The sequence below is a fragment of the Myotis daubentonii genome, chromosome 1 (genome assembly GCF_963259705.1).
Source record: "Myotis daubentonii chromosome 1, mMyoDau2.1, whole genome shotgun sequence".
Classification (NCBI taxonomy): domain Eukaryota; kingdom Metazoa; phylum Chordata; class Mammalia; order Chiroptera; family Vespertilionidae; genus Myotis; species Myotis daubentonii.
Window position 1 is genome coordinate 224770496 of NC_081840.1, and position 23510 is coordinate 224794005.

The window sequence follows — 23510 nt, forward strand, 5'->3', positions numbered from 1 at the left end:
AGATATTACTCAGATTCACAAAAGACCTTCACAGAAACACCCAGAGGAGTGGTTAATCATTGTAGGGTATAGCCTAGCCACCTTGACACACACAATTGATCGTCACACTCATCCATCTCTTTCAGCCATCTTCCCCAAGTACACCACTCAGGAAAGATCACAATGAGATAGATTCCTCCAGGAATTGTGCGATGTGGGAGGCCTGCCTCTTCACTGATTTCCCTCCTCTCCCACCCCACCACTCCTGATTGTGGGAGCCTTTGCCCAGACTCAGGCCGGGCTCCAGTCGCCTGTGTGGGCATGCCCAGTGCACAGATCCCTACTTAACGTTTCCTGGATAAAAAAAAAAAAAATCAGATTATTGTCATACATGTGAAGAAGGAAAGAATGCCACATAATCATTTTGAAAGAGGGAAGATGCAAAGCACATTAGTTTAAAAATGAATAAGAGATGAAATGTGGGAGTTTGGGACCAGAAAACCAAAAAAGAACTTTCAATCATAACCCTGTCTGTCTTTCTCCTTTATTTAAGGGTATAGAACAGAATTTAAGTACTTGAGCCCTGCAACCAATTGGATTTGAAATATAAGCTATATAACCTTCAGCGAGTTTATAACCACTATGAACCTCACTTTTTCATCTATCATGTGGGAAAAATAGGAAACCTTATCTTTTTTAGGATAAACTGGAAAAAAAATACATGCAAAAGCACTTAACACAGAGACAAGCATGTTGTTAAGTTTTTTTTTTTTCTTAAGTTCGCTGTTATTATCATGAAATACCTACTATGTGCCAGACAGAACTGGAGATACTGAGAAAAGTAAGTTCCTTGACTTTGAGGCCTATAAAATCCAGTGGAAATGTCAGACATATAAACCATTTTAATACAATGTGGGAATGCAACAGGAGAGCAGGCAGCAGATAGAGAACTAGGTCCTGCAGCCTACAGGGCAGAAAGCCTCTACGGGAAAGTCCACATGCGCAGGGCTTCCAAGGACCGGCAGTACCTTCCTGAGCCCAAAAGCAGGGAAGGGCATTGCCAACCGAAGGGTCAGAGGCATAGAAGAGCACGGTATGCCTAGAGGAGAGCAAGAGGTCCCGCGTGAGTGGAGCATGGGGGTATGCGGTGGGCGGAGGAGTCGTGGGGGAAGGTAGAGGAGGTGGAAAAGTGGGAGGATGGCAAGAAACGAAGCCATCTGATGAAGACTGATATGGCACGCTAAGGAGTTTGGCCTCTATCCTGGAGGCAGTTGGAGGCAGAATTCCAACTCTGCTTTTGGCCACGGAGCAATTGTACTGTAAATTGATAAAGCAGCATTTGTATTTACTTGTCCACACGCCAGGCATAGCAAATGCACACATCCCCACGGAAATGCTCCTCGCCAGGATCCTCGGTAATCAAGGCAGAGGAGGGACAGGGGGATTACACATACCAAAAACAAGTCAACCATGGCGCCCAACCCAGCCCATCACCTTACATCACCACATGGCTGAACTTACAGAGGATTTGGGGGGAAAGAAAACGTTCTTAGCTGAAACAAAGGGACAAATCCCCAAATAGTTCTCTCTCCCCTCTCCCTTCTGCACACACCAGTTCTGGATTATTTTCCATAGTTGACTATTCTTCTCTTTTCAACACTTCATTCTCTTGGCTCCTGGGATACTGCATTGTCCTGGTCGTCTTTCTACCTCTCAGATACTCCTTCTCAGGCTCCTTTGTGGGTTTCCCTTCTTGCTGGAGCCCCACATTTCAATCTTTGGACCTCTTCCTCGTGTCTGCTCATTCTCTAGGGCTTTCATGCAAACGTATTACTTCAAATACCATCTATGTGCTGACAATTTCAAAATTTATATCTCCAACTCAGACCTCTCCCTTGGACTCCAGACTCTATATTCAATTTGCCTGCTCAATATTTCTACTGGAGATGTCAGGCGTCTCAAACTTAAGATGGATAAAATGAAACTTTTGGCCTTCCAAACCAGACCTGTTCAGTAAACATAAATCACATGAATCCTTTTAAAACATAAATCATATCACCTCACTCTTCTGCTTGAAATTGCCTAATAGCTCCTCATTTCATTCTCGAAAGAAGTGTAATAGTTGTACACTGAGAACTGCAAAACACTGTTGAAGGCATTTAAAGACAATCCAAACACACAGAAAGACATCTCAGGTTGATGGACTCGAACTTGGTATTGGAATTGGTATTGTTAACATTGTCATATGCCCCACATTGATCTACAGATTCAATACAATCCCTATCAAAATCCCAGCTGCAGTTTTTACAGAATCTGACAAGTTGATTCTAAAGCCCCTTAGGAAATGCAAGGGATACAGAAAAGCCAAATCATCTTGGGGGGGGACCCCACAAAGTTAGAAGTCTTATTTATTTTAAAACTTAATACAAAGCTATAGTAATCAAGACAGTGTGATACTGCCTGGATGGTGTGGCTCAGTGGTTGAACATTGACCTACGCACCAGGAGGTCACAGTTCGATCCCCAGTCAGAGCATATGCCCGGGTTGTGGGCTAGATTCCCAGTGTGGGGTGTGCAGGAGGCAGCCGATCAATGATTCTCTCTCGGCATTGATGTTTCTATCTCACTCTCCCTCTCCTTTCCTCCATGAAATAAATAAAAATATATATTTTTTAAAAAAGAAAGTGTGATACTGATATAAGAATAGACATATATATCAATGATATAGGATTGAGAGTCCAGAAAGTAACATTTGCATTTATGGTCAACTGATTTTTAACAAGGGTACAGGATGATTCTATGAGAAAGAATAATCATTTTAACAAATGGTGCTGGAACAACTGGATATCCACATGCAGAAAAAGTGATAAATGATAAATAAAAGTTAACTCAAAAAAAAAATACATGCCATTTTCAAAAAAACAACTCAACACATTGACTGAGGAGAATAATGGATAAGACTGAAGATAAATATGGGAGTTGGAAATTTAAGCCAATGTGTGCTTCCAGACACAGTAAGAAAGAACAGGGAGGGAATGTATAAAAGAAACTTAGTTATGTTGACTAGATTCAGAAGTTTTGAACTCATTTAACAGGATTTCTGTAAATAATAGCAGAGAGAATAGAGGAGAAGAGATAATAAATGAAATAAAAGCAGGAAACTTCCCAGAACCAAAGAAAGATATAGATGTTCCAATTCAAAGAATCTAGATACATATGAATTTTCAGTATTCCAAGGAAATTTTTAAAAATCCTAATGGCTTCCAACTGGGGGTGGTGGGGAGAAAAAATTAACAACTATGTTACAAAGGAATGAAATGTAGATTGGCATCAGAATTGTCATTAATTTTAGATGCCAGAGATAAGGGAGCAATATCTCTAACTCCCAAGGGGCAAAGATTGTGAGCTTAACTAAACAGGCACTCATATTCTTCTAAATGTTCACCTTAAAGTTAGTATACCACAAACTTCTTAAGAGCATAAAGCAGAATAGGAAAATAAAATTAGGATTTAAAAATTAAGGGGCACTATTTCCATTTATGTAGCATGTACGGATTGAGCAACATTGTACTTACCAGGGACAGAAAGGTGACACTAAGGTGAATATGTCATAGTCCAGTGATGGCGAACCTTTTGAGCTCGGCGTGTCAGCATTTTGAAAAACCCTAACTTAACTCTGGTGCCGTGTCACATCTAGAAATTTTTTGATATTTGCAACCATAGTAAAACAAAGATTTATATTTTTGATATTTATTTTATATATTTAAATGCCATTTAACAAAGAAAAATCAACCAAAAAAATGAGTTCGTGTGTCACCTCAGACACACGTGTCATAATATAGTCCATTCTCCTTACTCATGGATTCTGTATTTACATATTTGCCTCCTCAGTACAATTTGTTTGCAACCCTCAAATCCGCAGTTACAGGGCTTTCGTGGTCATCTGTAGGCATGCACCGGTTGGAAAAATTTAGTGCACGTTCCCACTGAGGTCAAACAAGAAGACGGCTCTCATAGTAAACAAGTGTCTGTTTCATGGTGTAGTTTTCTCATTTTTGTGCTCTTTTTCTTGGGGAGGGGCAGGGGGAAGTGGGCCGGCAGGTGATTTCTCTGTTTAAAGTGGTCCCCACACATAGTGCTGTAGTGCTGTCTAGTGTTCTTAAGCACAAGAAGTCTGTGATATGTCTTAGGTAAGCTTTGTTCAGGCATGGGTTACAGTGCTGATGGCCCTGCGTTCAATGTTAATGAATCAACAATATATATATATATATCAAAAAGGTGGCTTTAAACAGAGACACACATTAAAAACAAGGTTATGTATTGATCAACGCTGGAAATGTGACCAGAGCTTCCATAGGACCCTAACCCTGAACTTCCCCCCAGGAGCAGATAATTCAGTGTTCCTGGTGACTTTATAGAAATAACCACCATAAATCCTGACAATCAACTGAATATTGTTTTCTCTTAAGCACAGCACAATGTTTTTAAATATAAAATTTTGCATGAATAAAAAAAAACAATATAAACTATCTAAAAGCCTGAAACAAAATCCAACTAGGTGTATTCTTTCCGTTTTAGCAGCTGCTTTCCCTCTTCTTTTAATATCAAACAGGTTCTAATCATAGTGTTCTGGCCTCCTTAAATTCCTGAAAAGATGTCAGAGTATTTATGTGATGACATCAGCCTTCTTTTCTGGGTATGAAAGCACATTGTGTTTTCTCTTTATTTCAAAATTATTATAAATTATTTTTTGGATACTTTTGTAATTTCTGTAGGAGTCTCGGTACATCTTCCACTTTCCAGAGGGAAATCTCTGTTATCTGAATAGTCAACCATTTTCATCATTTTCTTTATAAATTAGCCAATAACCAGCAACAAGTGGCAACGCACAAACAAATGAAATTAATGGAACAAAAAACGGAGTACAAGAAGCAGTGAGCTTAATGAAGGAAAACTGGGGAAAGACCTTAAACACTTTGAAACTTTACATTCATATTAATTCTTGCAACAAATTTTAAATTAAGTTTTGCTTCCTTAGAAAATAAAACACATTTTTAATGGAAATAAACTTTTACTGTAATTATTCTCCTTCATTTGCATGTTTGGCAAGATTTCCTTCTTTCAGCCTCATATCTGTAGTACTAAAACTTATAAAAGAGCAAACAAGGATAAATACTGCTATCACTCTAACCTATTTTGAAGGCATTTCTAATCTTACCATCTCTGAACAATAAAGCAACTAAACTTGCATACCATTTTGCTATTACAGGGGCTCAAAGTTCAAGTATGAGAGAGTGGAAAAGGAATTCTAAAATTTTTCAACTGTTTTAAAATGTACCTTACAGAAGCCAATTCCTAATTGTTTGTGTCTGTGGTGATAAGCAAGAAGTTTGCTAGGGGGATACTGTCCAGGATACCAGCATAATTCTTAATAGTGCTTCTTTTCATTTGCAAAGTGTCCTCACAATGAGGGACATGTGGCAAAGGGGAGTAGAGAGAGGGGGCTGGTATGATTCTCTTTCCTACTTCACTGTTCTCCTGTGTGGTTTTCTTCCCTATAGTCTGCCACTGTTTTTTGGGGTTTTTTCTGGCCCCAGATAATAGATATTTTTTAAAACCCCAATTAAAAGCTGCGACTTTTTTATTGAGGATTTAAATGGAAATATTTTATCATTTTATGTAACAGTAGCAGAACCAGTTACTTGTTTAATCTGATATAACATTATAAGGTGATTTTTTGGTGTGTTTTCTGGATCGTCTATTTATAAATACTTAATATCTCCTAAGAGCAATCGCAAAAAGAAGGTAGAAACAGACTTCTATATCCTGTCTCATCAGCAGCTTAGTCAGAAAGAAAACTTGGTCATCTGGGTCAATATGAGAATTCCAGACCTTGGGGTGCAGACTAAAAATAGCACATTAGACTACAAAGAAACTACAGGCTTTCGAAGCATTAACCAGCTAGAAATTTCTTTTAAAAATAAAAAAGAAAGGAAGAAAGAAAGAAAGAAAGAAAGAAAGAAAGAAAGAAAGAAAGAAAGAAAAAATTAAGCAAACTAGCTTTCTTTGTAGTGTTTTCAGTGGATTGATTTGCATTTTACTTAAAATAATTGATAGTTTCCCTTCTGGAGGAGTAGGCAGCAAGGATTCCTTTTCCAATTTAAAAATAATAACAACAATGCCAGGCCAGTGTGGCTCAGTGGTTGAGCATCGACTTATGAACCAGGAGGTCACAGTTCAATTCCCCATCAGAGCACATGCCCGGGTTTTGTGTGGGGCATGCAGGAGGCAGCTGATCAATGATTCTCTCTCATTATTGATGTTTCTATCTCTCTCCCTCTCCCTTCCTCTTCAAAATCAATAAGAATATATATCAATAAGAATATATATTATTTAAAAAGAAATAATAACAATAATAATAGACGCTCCATACGATGGTTGAAGAAAATGCATAACAACAGATAAGGTATGAGTTACTTACCTTCTTAAATGAGATTACACTATATTTATCACAATAGCATCTTTTCTTTTCTCTTTTTTTTAGTTTAGCACCATTTATTAAATGATCTCAGCTGTTGCCGTAGCTGCTGTGTGTCAGCCTGTTGTTAAAACATAAAATGCTCATCCAATTCCTCTTGTCCAGGACAGACGAATCTTCCAGGTAGCACGCTGGCAGAACAAGAGACTCCGCTGATGCCCGCTTCAATGAGCAGGAGAGGGCCATGGCACATTCAGCCGTGGCTTCCAGAGGTTTTGAAAAAGGGGCCTTTCGCGGCCCAGTGCCGTCGGTGTGGGTTTTGAATTCCCTAATGGCGTTGGGAGGTGGGTTAAGCATTCGCCGAAGCTATCCCAGATTCGGCTGTGGTTGCTTGGTCGCTGGCAGCCTTATTCCATATTGAGGTGATGTCCTCCTAAAACGGACAGAGACCACAGTCCCACAGACCTCCACCCCAACCATGAACTGTGCCCCCAACATGGCCACGATGAGATTCTCCCAGCAACTCGATGCCAAGCCCTTCCGCAGCCGAATAAACCACTTGCCACCAGTTTTATTTGCATCCTCCTCCCACATGGGTTTTATTCCTTCTTTGAAGAGATGGAAGTCCCTGTGGCCTGTCAGGTCCCCAGGACGTACCATGTGGCTGTAAAGCCTGCAGAACTGCTCCGCAGAAGCAAAGGTGCCAGTCTGTTTGATATTCTGTTCTATTCTGTGAGCTGGTGGGTGAGCCGGGGGCTCTCCTAGAGCAGTGGTCGGCCAGCCATATGGGCTCTTTGGCCCCTTGAGTGTGGCTCTTCCACAAAATACCCCGTGGGGGCGCGCACTTACAGTGCGATGGAAACTTCGTGGCCCGTGCGCAGAAGTCGGTTTTCGGCCTGGGCGAGTCTATTTTGAAGAAGTGGCGTTAGAAGAAGTGGGTCGGTTGGGCGTGGTGCAGGCAGGCGCGGGATAAGCAAGGGGGGGGGGGAGGGGGGAGGGGGGGTACATTATTTTGAGGTACATTCGCCCAGGTCGACCCCTTCCAACTCTCCCATCCACACTCATCTATCTGAAACAAGTATGCAAGACGAATGTGGATAGCAGAGTTGGAAGGGGTCGACCTCAGCGAACGTATCTCAATCAGATTGAGGACGTTTTTAGCAAAGGCCAGCTTAGGCGTACCCTAATTAAGTTAATAACAATGTACTTACCTATATAGTTTAAGTTTAAAAAATTTGGCTCTCAAAAGAAATTTCAATCGTTATACTGTTGATATTTGGCTCTGTTGACTAATGAGTTTGCCGACCACTGTCCTAGAGTACCAGAAAGTGTAGCTGTACTGCAGGGGATGCTCTGTTGGTCCCTTCCTCTTGCTGCTGCTCTGACTTTTGTCCCGTTCCATTTTTTCCTTCTCGCCATCTTTCTGTGCGCTGTTTTCTTCATTCTGATCATGGTCACCACTGTCATCATCTTTCAATGCCTCGAACTTGTTGTTCATCCTCTCACCATCGCCGCCACTGCCTCACGGAGTCTCACAATAGCATCTTAATTGCATGGAGAAATAATAGTGAATATATGCATGAGAATGTATTTCTTTAGACTACCATTCATTTTCAATGTATGTTTGGATTCACTAAACTCTTGCAATAAATTTGTAGCTTTTCTGAGATTCTGAAGCCCAAAAGTTGGGAAACCACACTCTGGAAGAAATAACACAGGAATTGGAACCAATAAATTTTGGTTTTATTACCTCATTTGCTGAACTTAGGTAAGTCACCCAATGACTTTGTGCTTCCGTTTCCTCATCTGTCCAATAGGAGTGCCACATCTTTCGTACCACATCTAACTGTTAGAAGGAACACATGAGAAGATAGATATGAAAGCAGGTTGAAAGCCAGAAAGCACTATAGGTTATTCAAATTATTTATTAGTAGAACTAAAATTAACTGTTTAATGACTAATTTTAACAAAAAAAGCAAAACTTGCTAGAAATGCAGCCAAAGTGCAGATAGATAGATGTGATTTTTATATGTTTGACAACAAAATACTTTTTTCTTAAGAAATTGGATTCACAGTGATACAATATTCAAATGCTGGAAAGGCCCTTGTTATTTCAAACAAATGAAATTTAAATGGAAAATATAGGGTTAAAAGGCACTTCATAACACTCTTTGATCCTTATTCATTTTTTACCTTCTATCATGGGTAAAGTGCATGCCTTATCTCCCATTCAAAGCATAAGCTCTTCGAGGACAAAGTTCCTGTTGTTCCATCTTTGTAACCTCTTCACAGGGCTTTTGCACGTAGTGGAGGGCATAATAATTATCAGTCACGGCCACCCAATAAAAAATGAAGCAGCTTAGTTTCAAATCCAGGTCTATCTAACATTGAAAACATGTCCTTTCCTGATGCCACCCTAGTATCATAAACTAGTCACTCGTTTTGTAAAGTAGTGGTCAGGGTTCTATGGACAGCAGGCCTACAGTTTTATGTAAGATTTAAGCTAGTTGGCCTCAGGTTGGAAGTAATATCAGCTCCCCAACCTCTTGCATTACTGACTCATGTCCTTCTCCTGTCCAACCACATTGCTCTCTCTCCCCATCTCAAACCCTTGCCTCCTTGGTTCTTCTTCACAAAGAAAAGATCACCAGAGTCTTTTAACCCTATGAGCACAGAGTGGTCTCCTGTTGGCACCTCCCTACCTGGAGGAATCTACCCGGAAATTTTCCGGGGAATCTACCCGGAAAAAAGATACTGCACCCCCAGAATCACTCTGATTAGAAGTCAAATTGGTAATCGATATTTTGAAAACTTCCAAATATAAGTATTGTCCATCAGCATCCCTGTTGACATTAAACCATTGAATGATTTCACTGCTTCAAGTACTTGTTTCCCATCTTGTCCCTATGCTCCCAGTGCTGGTCTCACCATGGCTGGGTGCACTCAGAGAAGACTGGTGTGTAAAATCAACAGTTGAATCTACCTCATTGTTTGCTCATCCTGGCTTTGTTCTCGAGCATCGGGACTTCTAGGGAAGTCACTGAGAAAAGTAATATCCAGGGAATCAATTAATAACTATAGTCCTGCATTTCCCAAAGCACATTCCTCAGAAAAATAGTCTCCAGAGATCACACACACACACACACACACACACACACACACACACACACACACAAAGAAGGGAAGGCAAAAAAAAAAAAAAAAAAAAAAAAAAAAAAAAAAAAAAAAGGCCAAAAATAAGTATAAGAACTGCATACCAGCCCTTACTTTCCTAAGGGCAGAAATGATGCTTCTACTATACCCCAAAGGCTAGTAGTACAGTATCTAGTCCATGGAAAGTGTTTAAAAAATATTTATTGATCAAAAACTTATATGTAGTTTTTATTCTAAATACTCTAAGAAAAAGTACAATTTAAACTTTTTTTTTCAGTTTTGCTTCCCCCAGACTTACTCAAATATATCTAAACACAGAATTTTTTTTGAAAGAAATAGTGTTTTGTGGATAACATTCTGGGAAATGTTGATGGGCAGAGTAAATCGAGCTAAAGAAAACCCATTTGCTCTAAAGGTTAGGGAACATTTTGCTTGAGTTCTCTAGAATCTTGACTAGCACTGGAAGGCAATCATATTCTTATTCAATGGTCTGAATAATTCCTATTAGAGAGGGGCATTCAAGAAGGATGGAGAGGCCTTAAAATTTCTTAAATTTTATTTAGTTTCCTGACATTATGGGAAAATTAACCAGCTTGATTGTAGAATATAGCCCAGCTCTGGGTTCTCTAATGGTCTATTTTTCTTAGACTGTGTAAACACCAATTTACCATCTTTATCATACTTTTGAGATAAAAATACAACTCTTTATCTCAAAGTCAACATAATTTCTTAAAGGTTAACAACCAAAAAAAAAATCTGAACATTACTCAGTGACCTAGTTCTACACGCATAAAAAGAACTAAAAATCCCCAATGAATTTTAAATTCAAAAGTCTAAGTTTTATATTTTTTAAAAAATCTTTTTGAAACCAACGATTAAAAAAATGAGTTGCATTCTTTCAAAAATGTTGATAATGCTCTTCCACCTATACCAGGAGTGTGTGTGTGTGTGTGTGTGTGTGTGTGTGTGTGTGTGTGTGTGTGTGTTAACTTGCCCAAAATTTGGTTAGCTTCATTTCCTCAAAGTAGACCTTAACACTTTTAGTTTTCAAGTGGATTGGTAGGAATCAAGGCACTTGGTCCCTGATTTATACAAAAAAAATCTATTTTTTAAAAAAACAAACAAAATATCAGTCTAGATGCCAAGAAATTTATTACTTTCTAGGATCATCATAAATATAAAAGTACATACTCAAATGTTAAATAAATCTGGCTCAGCTAAAGCAAACTAGTTAGCAGTCTGAGCCTCAGTTGTGTCATTGTAAAATGGTCATAATTATAGATTTTACTTTATAGGTTATTGTAAAAGTATTGGAACAACGTCTGGCTTACAGAAATCAGTCAATGTTAGCTTTTATTCTTAGCCCAATCCCTATTTTCCTGAAGTTGAAAATGAGACCCAGGCAGCATAAAGGATTTGTCCAAAGCAACACCTCTAGTGCGTATCAGACGAGGCATTGTCACTTAAGTTCTTACAACACTAGTCCAGCTATCTTTCCAACACATCATAACAACAAAAAATAGAAATGGGAAAAATAACTTGAATACACATAAAATTTGATGTACAAAGGAACTATAAGTTGATGCAGCTATGAGGAACAATTGACTTAGGAGTTGAGAAAACACCTGAGTGAATGAAATGGTTATATTCATAAGGTTAGTTAGGATGGCCACAGGAGAATACTTTTCAAATCTTATTGTGAGGAAATGGGAAACATGGAAAGATGGAAAGGAGAAGGCAGCAGGTGGGAGAGAGAGGTGGGTGCAGACATTTGAAGGCTCTAAATAAACTACATACCAAGATCAACAAACAAGTTTTCCTACAATGGAGAGTGAAGCAACCTGGAATAATGATAACATTGGGTGAGGACTCACTGTGTATCAGTCACTATTCTTAGTTCTACCCAACATATCTCTTTAAGTTCTCGTAGGATCTCAATAAAGTACAATTATAATCTTCACTCCAGAGAGAAAACAGGGGTTCAAAGTAGTTGAATATTTTGCCTAAGGCCAAACAGTAAGTAATACAGCCAAGAATGTTAGACCCAAGAGGTCTAACATTAGGTCCAAAACTAATTATTATGCTAGAGTGGAAGGGAAGGAGAGGGGAAAAGCAAGGGAAATTATGACTTCTGAAAGTTTTTTTTCTTTTTTGTATACTTAAAATGTTGTATTAAAGATGTATTTTGCATATATGTAGACTTATGTACAGCTACATAAATCATTGCATACATGATTTTTATCAATTTTCTGATCTATTTTCTGGAAATTGTTGAAAGCAGTGTACAAGTTTGTTTAAATTGAAACAATCAAAATATGAGGGGAGAGGTTTCCATGTTTTACAAAAATTCTATGAACTTTCTGGTACTAAGAATCATTCTATTCCAAAGATTCCAAACATAATCACAATCCAAACATAAACAGAGCCCTATCTGACTGCATTTGTAAATGGCAAAGATCCAGTAGCATGAAACTGTAAAATGGTGCAAGGTGCAAATGAATCAATAGCAAAGGGAATGAGAGATTAGTGTGTTATATCAATGGCAAGCTCACCTTTGAGGTCTCCATTCAATTACAGTCATGTTGCCACTCCATGTAGTGGCGTGATTAAGGACATGACCTCTGGAATCATACAAACCTGTTTCTGTCCTAGATGTGAAACTTGTTGGTCCTGGGAACACAGGTATATTACTTCATTTCACTTAGTATCAGTTTCTTTATACACACAAGGCAGATAATATTATCTATTTCACATACAATAATATACATAGAGTTTTTATCACAGGGCCCACCATATAATAGGCATTCAAATAAGGGTTAGCACCACGTAGGTTATATTTTGCTTTGATATGTATAATTTTTATATGCTTCAAATGACTGATGGACTACATTATACCTATTTATCATTCTTGAACACTTCATGACCCACTTGACCCTCCAACTTCTCCTTGAACTTCTCTCCTTGCTAAATATATATGATTGAACTGTATTGTCTTTCCACCCACCTCACTGATTACTCTTTTTCATTCCTTTCTTCTATTTTTTCACTATGGGGTACCCAAAAATTAGCCCTTGGTATTCTTTTCTCCTTTAATACTCTCTCTCTTCTCTCTCTTCTCTCTCTTCTCTCTCTTCTCTCTCTCTCTCTCTCTCTCTCTCTCTCTCTCTCTCTCTCTCTCTCTCTCTCTCTCTCTCTCTCTTCCACTGTCATAATTGCCTTAATCACATCTAGGTAGATAACAACCAACTCCATCTCCACCAAGATTCCATGCACGCACTCCTTGCACATATCCAGCTGACTCCGGACATTTCAATGTGACTGCTATGCTATTTGCTTTCACATGTCATGACTAAAATGCCAATCACTGTCAACCCTATTATGGCCTCTGTACATCATCATCCATCTTTCCAAACCAAAGGAACAAACTCTTGGCTTAAGTAGAAAATGAATTGATTGGAAGTCTATGTGGACTAGCTCACAGGATCGATGGAAGGGCTGGAGAACCAGCCTCAGAAAATAGGCAGAAACTAAGGAGATCAAAGACACAGCCACAACCCCACCACAGACCCAGGCAGCTAGGGATGCTGTCCCTGTGTCATCACCACCAAACACTCTCATCCTTCTGGACTCACAGCTCTGCCACAAAATAATAATCTTTAACCATTCCTACACCAATCTATCATTCCTGCAAGAACCAAAGCTCCAGATAGAAGCATCTGATGAGCCCAGCCTAGGTGACATGCCTTCGCTTTAGCTACTGTATGTAGAAGCTTGGAGAGGTAGTCTTTATGTCTCATCACTGCTTGTCTCTCTAGGCTTTATTCTCTGCTACCACAGATAGATTTTCTCCAAATGGTAGGACACACGACTTCCTGCACATACTTCTGGCTCCCATGGTGGAAGGTAGGATTCCTATTTGGGGTTCTTCCAAAATATAAAGAACGTTTGGGTGCTGGGAAACCAAAAACAACATACATTACTACACCTTCCTATAAAACCAGCTTTACTGCCTGGTCATGTCACCACCGCAAATCACTACGTGCATCCCCCGAATCATCAACTGTGTATCTGTTTCCTAATAGTAAGTATCTCCTTCATCCTACTCCAATATCTCTTCGCCCATATGGTACTTTTGAAATGATCTTCTCACTGGATCCCTTCTCTAGGTTCTCCCCTTACACGTTTGTTGTGGACATTTGCTCTTTTAGTAACTTTGCCCCAATGTTCTTGTACATAATTACCTCTCTTTTATTGCATTTGGAACTGTTAATCAAGGTGATCAGACCCCCAACTCCCAATAGCACATCCATGACCCAAGATACACCATCACATGCTTCCTCTTGGAATACAAATATTGACCAAATATAATACAAAGACTGAACATGTTTACTTTTTTCCAAAAAGTTAATATGTTGGTTATCTATTGCTGCATAATACATTACCACAAACTTAGCAGCCTAAAGCAGTACCCATTTATTAGCTGATAGCTATGTAGGTCAGAAGTCCAAGCATGATGTGACTGAGTTCTTGGCTCAGGATATGGCATAGCTGAAATCAAGGTACTAGCTGTGCAGCCTTTCTTTCAGAAGAATTTGCTTTCAAGCTCATTCAGATTGTTGGCAGAATTTAGGTCCTTTTGGTTGTAGAACCGAAGTCTACATTGACTGTCAGCTGAGGGCTACTCTTAGCTCGCAGAGGCTGCCCATGTTTCTGCAAAGTCGGCAAAGGAGAATCTCCCTCAAATAGAATAATCCCTTTCATACTTCAAATCTTCTAGATATTCAATAAATGTTGTAAGGTATTTTTAAGCGCTCAAAGGGAAACCAGACTATGATAAATGTTGTAAGATATTTTTAAAAAGATTTAAGGATTTCCTGGAAGGTTACTAAAGTAGTCACAGAAATAAATAAATAATAAAATAAGGATTAAAGTTGCTCTGGAGAGCTCAGAGACTAGAACCAGGGGGCTGACGCCTCCAGGACATTACTGACTTTAAGTCTCATCACTGCTTGTCTCTCTGGACTTTGTTCTCTGCTATCACAGATAGATTTTTCTCCAAATGGTAGGGCACATGACTTCCAGAAGACCCAGATTTATTCTTTCAGTCCCAAGACCTAAAAGCCAGTGGAATATCTCTCTTGCTTTAATTTTTAAAAATTTCAAAATGGTATCTGAAAGCTCCTGTTTGGTTTGAGCAGTCAACTTTTGGACTAACTACTCTAACAAGGGAAATGAAGTACTGCATTTGGCCCAGGCTTGGATATGCACTCATCTGTGCATGCCTTCCAAATTTGCATCTACTATACCCATCTTATCCATGAACATGGTATTTCTCTCTATTTATTTAAGTCTTTTTTTTAATTATCTCTCAGCAACGTTTCATAGTTTTCTGGATATTACACTCTTGTTAACATTACTCTTAGGTCTATTTCTTATTCCAGTTTTCCTTCTCCTTATTTCAGTAATTATTGCTGGGAGTATGGAAAATATATTGACTAATTTGGAATGTTTATTGGTTACCTTTCTGAACTCTCTTATTTTGAATGTGATAATTAAAATTCTCCTGTTTCCAATATTAAAAAATGATGAATCTGTACCTACTGTTATGATTTTGTAAGGTTTCATCTCCATATACTTAATTTATCCTACCCTCTTACAGTCAGCTATGAATTATTTGCACATTAACTCTGCCAAAATTCCACAAATTGTAAAGACAAGGTGACTATAAAGAAATTAAACTGGCTTTCTAAAGAAAATACTCAAGAATTTATAATAATTTTAAATGACCATCTCCCCTAAGATTGTCACCTTGAAATCATAGTAAACACATCTGGTACATATGCCCAGTTCCTGTTCCCCTTCTCTGAGGACATCTCCCATACCCACTTCACCTTTTCTGGGCCTTTTTACTGAGTCCATTCTGTGGCCTAACCATAGTCAATTAGACCAGGGTTAGCACTAAACCCAGGTGGACTACTGAACTCTCTCTACTGGGAATTTGTCATTGAGAACCTGAGATAAGGAGCACACATCAGTTATCTGCAGGTGCTGAGCTTGTATACTAAGAACTGGGACTCCATTTTTGGATTAGCCATCTGCTCCCTTATTCTCCATTGCCTTGTACACAGAGAAGCTGAGCAACTATAGAAGGAGGGGGAATGAGAAATGATGAGGCAGATATACAAACTATAATTGACTTTGCAGTTCTAGGGAGAGAAGAGAGAGATAAAGAGTAGATTTGGATCACTGGTCAAATCCTGTTAGATTTACAAAACACAATTCTATTTCTGGTAGTTGGATTTCCCCAAGATAGCCTTGATTACTTCAAATAAATTGCCCCTTCTGTTAAGCTATTTTGTGTGGGTTTCTGTTACTTGCAAATAAAGAAACTCTGACTAAGAAAAAACTAAAGCCCAGTCTAATCATTTTTTCATACTGCAAGAAGACATTTTTGAGATAATTAGTCTAGAATTGTCTTCCAAACTTTGGTCATGGTCCTTCATTGATGACATATCTTAATCCTTTAAAAAACTTTTAGTAGCCAAAGTCTTTTAAAGATGTACAATTTTAAAAAGTGGGGATTTGAAGAACACTCACTGAGTACTTATTATGTGTTAAGTAATTGGCTTCATTGTTTTATAGGAGCAACTGGTTGCCTGAACATATGTTCCTGGAGTTAATACAGGATTGAGATTAAGGGGATAGGTTCAGGAATTAAATTTACTTGGTTCAAATTCTGGCCTTGTCACTTATCACCTGAGTAAACTGTAAGCAAATTGTAGTTATTGTGAGATATACATTAAGATGATCTATTTTAAAAATACTTAAAACAGAGTCTATCTATTGTCATTTTATGTCCTCCCCAAACTAACCCTTCAGCATGCTATATTTGCCTTTAGTCTCATACTAGAGGCCCAGTGCATGAATTTGTGCACCTTGAAAGGAACTGCGGGCCTCAAGGCTGCAGTAGGCACAGGAGTGGGTCTTGGCCCATCCTCTGCGCCCCCACCCAGCCCCTCCCGCCATGGCCCACAGCCCCCTGTCTATCTGCAGCCCTGCTCCTGCCGATGCTCCCATGCACTGATGGTGCTGGCCCTGCTTGCACCCACTGAAGGTGCAGAGTGATTGGAGCTGGTGCCAGCAGCAGGTGCGAGAGGCAGCTGCTGGCCCCAATCTCCCCTTAGGAGCCCAGGAAGGTGGAGAAGCCCTGAGGGGCAATTGGGGCTGGCAACTGCCACTCGCACCCGCTGACAGCACTGAGCAATTGGGGCCGGCGCCAGGCACCAGCAGTGGGTGTGAGCGGGCTGGCACTGGCAGCAGGTGTGAGCACTGGGCAGGACCGCGGCACGCGCTGGAGCAAAGAATTCTCAGTAACCACCAGAGGCTTGCCCCGATGACAGAGACCGGCACCCCCCCTTAGTCTGGTGCCCCCGCTAACCTGCTCCACCATCCTGCCATGGCCAATGCCTGCCATGTTCTGTGCACACCCCCTGGTGGTCAACACACGTCATAGCAACCAGTTGTTCCGTTGTTCGGTTGTTCCGTTGTTTCACTGTTTGGTCTATTTGCATATTAGCCTTTTACTATATAGGATTATCTGGCTGGAATGCTCTTTCCTCTTCTAAACTCCATCCCTCTTCCCCTCAACTCATTGCCTTTCATTTGTTTTACTCTCTTCTCATCCTTTAGTCCAAGGTTATTGGCTTTAGACAGAGCTCGTTATAGAACTTGGTTTCTCTCTCTCCTTTTGTGAGCTGTTTCATAGCATTGGCCTCATTATCAAACCCCATGTAGTTATCAAATACTTATTTACTATGAGTTATGTCCTCAGTGCTGGGTGTGGATAAAACTATAAAGAAGACAGACAAGGTCTTGCCTGCATGTACCTTGAGTTTTACTTTATGGAATCAGGCCTTAAACAAATAAGTAACATAACAATTTTAGATACTGTAACAACACCAAAGACCCTGCACTTGGAGTAGTATCTGACTAAAGTTAGGTGCTCAAAATGTTCACTGAATTTTTATGTATGGAGTATTGCTTTCTGACTAAAAGATATATTTTATGATATGGTATATACCTTAAATATTGACATTTGAAAATTAAATCTCTCAGTTTATACAAATTCAAGTTAAGGCATTTCCATGAAAATGAACAGTATTTTTATAGCTGTATATAAATTCTAATGATGCTGAATTTGCAAAACAAAAATCTGTCACATTTTTATATATACTGCAGTTTTGTTTGAATTGAAAATATAATTAAAAATCCACCCCAAAGTAGTTGACATTTTAGAGGGCTTTTTATTTTATTTTATTTTTAATCTTCCTTAAAAAGTGCTTGGAAACCACTGCTTGAACAGAAAATGCTGCTTCGGCAATAAATTTTACATAATCCTCAAGGTGCCAAAATAAACGTTTGGATCAAGGGATTCATAATAGAAAAAGAGCCTACTTTTTAAACATACAAAGAAGTACATCTGAAGATTTATTCTCTAAAGTGAGTACTGTATGTGCAAAGCAGAGCTCTTTTAGGAATGAAGGTGTGCTAACAGACATTCTATCTTAGCAATTGAGATTCCCCCAACAGCATGATGCAACTGTTTCATTAGCTGCATGTGGGTAACTTGATTCTTCTCACTCTCCCTATTCCTTGTAGAACCTATTTGGGCAGCTATTTAATGCTACCAGGCCAAATTCTTTCTTCACTTTTTTCCTGCCAAATAGTACCATAATTGTCATCAAGATGTGATCATCTGTTTCATATGGCTTTAACTCACGCTGAATGATAGCACCAGTGTGATTTGCCATTTCATTTCAGCTCTTACTCTTGAAAAATAAAAAATATGTGACTTATTCTTATTCCCTTTTCCAAATCATAAGACTGTGAATAAACTAACATTGTCCTGTTTGATGCATTATACCATTTGATTGAAGGAAGAAAGACGGCTAAAATGAAAAGAAGGTTTTTAAGACGGGAAATTGGTTGGGAGACTAACGCTACTTAATAACATATAAAAGCTTTCATAGTCCAGAAATATTCTGCCAAGTTTGGTAGCCTCTGTTCACTTGTGACTATGAAATGTGGCTAATCTGAACTGAAATGTGCTGTAAGTGTAAAGTACACTTCGAATTTCAAAGAATGGTGGTGGAAAAAAGAATGTAAAAATATCTCATTAATAACTTTTATATTGATTCTATGTTGATAATGTTTTGGATGTGTACGAGTATAAAATATATTCTTAAAATTTATTTCACTTTTACATTTTAAATGCAACTACAAGAAAATTTTAAATGATATAGATCAGTGGTTCTCAACCTTCTGGCCCTTTAAGTACAGTTCCTCATGTTGTGACCCAACCATAAAATTATTTTTGTTGCTACTTCATAACTGTAATATTGCTACTGTTATGAATCGTAATGTAACAGGCAGACTATCTTATCAGCAAGGATTTACATGATAATAGATGGAGAAGTTGCTTCAGCTACCATTGTCTGGACTAAACAGTGGGTGCATAGCCCTAATCTTTGCCAGGGCTTCAAGGGTCACCAACCTTCCGGGTTCCTTGTCCACACAGTTGGCTGGGGGGGGGGGGGGTGTCAACTGGTGAAAAAGGAGACATATATAATACTTTAAACAAACAAACAAAAAAGGTTGGAATAAATATGCCTGGCTGCATGTATGGAGAGGGAGGTTAGGGGAGAAGGTGGGTGGTTCTCACAGCTTCTCACACAATCTTTCAACCAAGCCATAGGCTTTCAGCCATGCTCTCACCTCTAACTTTTGTCTTGAAATTCTATTTTCTGGGAACAATGGAGAAACAGGGATTGGAGACCAATGATATTCAAAATAGTTGCTGAGTTTTATATTTAGATTTCTTTTTCTTTCAAGTGTTCGGTTTAGAGATTAATGACTTTATAAGAATATGATCAGGTGATTTTGCTTATTAAATTTGAAAGCCTATAATATGATAATATTAAACTTTTCTTTACCTTTCACTGTTGCATAAGTGATTATTAATTATAATTTAAATCTTACTAGTATAAGATTATTATTATAATTTAAATCTTCAAATATTATATGACCTTGACATATTGACCACTAAGTTAAAAGGTACTAACACTATACCAACTCATAGTTAATTTCTATCTCTGCTATTTTATAAGGCTAAATCATAGTATAATTGAATTGCTTCATACTTTTCTATCTTTATTTCACCTTTATTCTCTAGGTTGGCATTAATATAGATCCTTATCATATTTCATTGTTTTAATAAACCTTTATGATAATAATTTTAAATGAAGGTATTCAGTTCACTGGATTTCACTTCAGAGCTTTATTGTTGGGTTTCTTTACCAAATATTGGTATTTTGTACTATTTTCATATCAAAATAAACATTTTCTATATGTTGTAACTGAAGACCAAACCCAAATATTATCAATAGCATGGAAAACCATTTTAAAATTCATAAATTGTTCATATTTCTTTTCCCTAAGATGTTTTAGTAAGTGATATGCTTTATTTATATAAAAGATTGTGGTTTATTTTATATTAGTAGTTTCAACAAGCAGAAAGGCCAAATGATGTTAATTTCTGGTTTGGAACATAATTCCTATAAATTGTAAACATGCCATCTATTTTTGTCATTGTCTTAACATCAAGGATGAAAAATAAGTTTAGATTTATGAATAGAATGATGGTGGGTATGTGGGTGAAAGACCTATCTCTTTCATATTTTATTTTAGAAATCCCTTTCATTTTAACTCAACAAAAGTGTCTTTGCTACCAACTAAACATAGAATGCAGGCATACAGAAATGATGAATGCGCAGGCCTTGACTTCACAATCTTCAAGGTGGGAGAGTGAAACAATAAAATACATTCACAAATACAGAAATTACAATACATAGAAGACTGTAAGAGCAATGGGAAAATATATAAATAAAATGTTTTGAGAGCACAGAAAGGAGTAATTATCATATAGTTGGGAATTATTGAAAAGAGTAGAGTAGCACGGAAGTATCAGATGGGGAGCAGCAAACACCTCAGGTTGGCTGAGTGATAGATTGAATACTGTGGGACCATGCTTTTGTGTTTGTGTCATTGTCTTCCCCCCAAATATCACTGTCCCTCATGAAAATCAGATCAAGTCCAAGTTCCTCCATTTCTGATTCCTTTCAAGACAGCTTTGTCACCTTGAAATCTGCTTTCCAGTGTAAAGAAGTGGTTAAATTTGGAAAGACAGAAATTTAAAATACAGTTCTACCACAAATTAGCTGAGAGATGTTGGACAAGTTAACTTCTCTGAGCCAATTTGTTAATTCCTTCCCTGTGATATGGGAATAACAATAGTAGTACTTACTGTATATAGTTATGATAAAGATTAAATGAATTAATAATGTATATCAGTGTTCAAAAATGATGGCTTAATTATAGCAAAAAGAGTCAAGATTAGGAATCAGGAAATCTGATCTTTAGTTTGGGTACTACTGCTTATCAACTGTGTAGCCTACATAAATTGCTCACCCTGTCTGGGCCTCAGTTTCTCTCTCTGCAGAAATAGGGCATTGACCTAGATCAGTGGTCAGCAAACCGCGGCTCTCAAGCCACATGCAGCTCTTTGGCCCCTTGAGTGTGGCTCTTCCACAAAATACCACGTGTGGGTGCACACGTACAGTGCGATTGAAACTTCGTGGCCCATGCGAGAAGTTGGTTTTCGGCCTGGGCGAGTCTATTTTGAAGAAGTGGCTTTAGAAGAAGTGGGGGGTGTCGGTCGGTCGGGCGACAGGAGACGTGGCACTGGCAGGCCGCAGGATACGCAGCGTGGGGGAGGCGTCCACGATTCATGCACGAGTTGAGTGAGCCAGTCAGTCAGCAGTCTCATTGTGCAGTGGTTAGTGCTAGTCGCGCCCACAAGTCTCGCGAGGGTGACAAAAGTACCTACTTGAAGCACAAAGTTACCTGTATTTTTCCAACCAGCTGCAAATCCTACAGGTATTTTTGCCATCAATTTAAGAATTGTAATTCTTTTGTGTTGGTGGCTTTATTATTATAAAATGAAACATTTTTTTAGGTGCCCTGTTTGACATGGCTACAAAGAAGAAGCAAAGAAAAACGGAAGACAAAAACTGTGAATTTAAAGTTGAATGTACCTACCTATATAGTTTAAGTTTAAAAAATTTGGCTCTCAAAAGAAATTTCAATCGTTGTACTGTTGATATTTGGCTCTGTTGACTAATGAGTTTGCCGACCACTGACCTAGATGATCTGTACTCTCTCTAAACTGTAGTGGTGTAAGTGCTATAGACAACATTTTTATTTGACTTTGATACTGAACTATGCAATTGGATTAAATGGGAAAAAACCACCCATGTAAACATATAATAAATTGAAATTTTATTAGAAGGCTGAAAATGATAATGAGTTAGGCTGGGAGAGTGATTTCACCTGAACACAAAAAGAGTAGTGATAGATCAGGTCCTATTATCATCTGCCTGAATGTAAGAGAAAATAGATGGTAAATGGTATTTTTTAAAAAGGCAGATGCCAAGTTCAAAGATGTATAATATTGTTTTAAAAAATGCTCACCCAGCCCTAACCGGTGTGGCTCAGTGGATAGAGCATCGGCCTGCGGACTCAAGGGTCCCGGGTTCGATTCCGGTCAAGGGCATGTACCTTGGTTGCGGGCACATCCTCAGTGGGGAGTGTGCAGGAGGCAGCTGATCGATGTTTCTCTCTCATCGATGTTTCTAACTCTCTATCCCTCTCCCTTCCTCTCTTTAAAAAATCAATTAAAAAAATATTAAAAAATTATAGAATATTATTAAAAATATGCTCACCCTATTAATTGGTTATCTTGACAGTTTAGGACTGAATATTCCTAATGCAGTGAAAACTGTATCCAAAACTGTATATTTTTATTGATTTCAGAGAGAAATGGAGAGTGTGAGAGAGATAGAAACATCAGTGATGAGAGAGTATATCATGGATCAGCTGCTTCCTGCAAGTCCACAACTGGGGATTGAGCATGGAAACCTGACATGTGCCCTGATCAGGAATCGAACCATGACCTGCACCGGCCAGACTAAAAATGTGCTTTCATTGATTTTTTTTTAAGAGAGAGAGAAACATTGATCAGCTGCCTCCTGCACACACCCTGATGGGGGATGGAATCCAGAACCTGGGCATTTGCCCTGGCTCAGAATCGAACCCGTAACCCTTTGGTGCAAAGAATGACGCTCAACCAACTGAGCCACACCAGCCAGAACCAACTAGAATATAATAAATCTGAAGACAGTAATGGGGTGTAATAGTAAGGTTCTAAAAATAACCAAAGATTAAACTAAACAAAGAACATAAAAAAACAAAAATCTGAGATACCACCCAGAGATGAGGGTCAGTATTAGATCAACTATCTTGCCCATTTTTTGTACTGTAAGGGCAGTCTTGGAATAGAAAATAGGTGGACATTACAGTTTAAGAAATGAAATATATCACCATTATGTTTATGTTTCTTCAATTTTTATTCCCTCCTATGAAACTTTATCTTTGTTCTCTACCAAGTGTACAAAGAAGACGTTGATGACATTTGGAAATGTATCAAGAAGGCAAAATCATTTGTATATTTTAGATATCTCTAAAATTTGACTGCATTAAAATGAAATGCATCAGCATGTACATCTGAGATGATGATGATGTCCTTGGAGTTCAAACTCCCATAAGAAAAACAATGCTGAGAAATCTCTGGCTCATAAACATGGATGAATCTAAGATTTTTGCTATAATTTAGCATAATGATAATGTAACTGATCAGAAATTTTCTGGAAGGGGGCTATGTTTCATGTTCTAAATAGCTGGTTGATCAAATTTACCTGATTTATAGAACTGTAGTGCATTACAGT

At 38.5% G+C, this 23510-nt stretch overlaps 1 pseudogene; it reads right to left on the reverse strand.

Moving 5' to 3' along the window:
* Positions 1 to 6590: 6590 nt before the first annotated feature.
* LOC132227583 (eukaryotic translation initiation factor 4E type 2-like) lies at positions 6591 to 7963 on the reverse strand (annotated as a pseudogene).
* Between the last annotated feature and the right edge of the window lie 15547 nt (positions 7964 to 23510).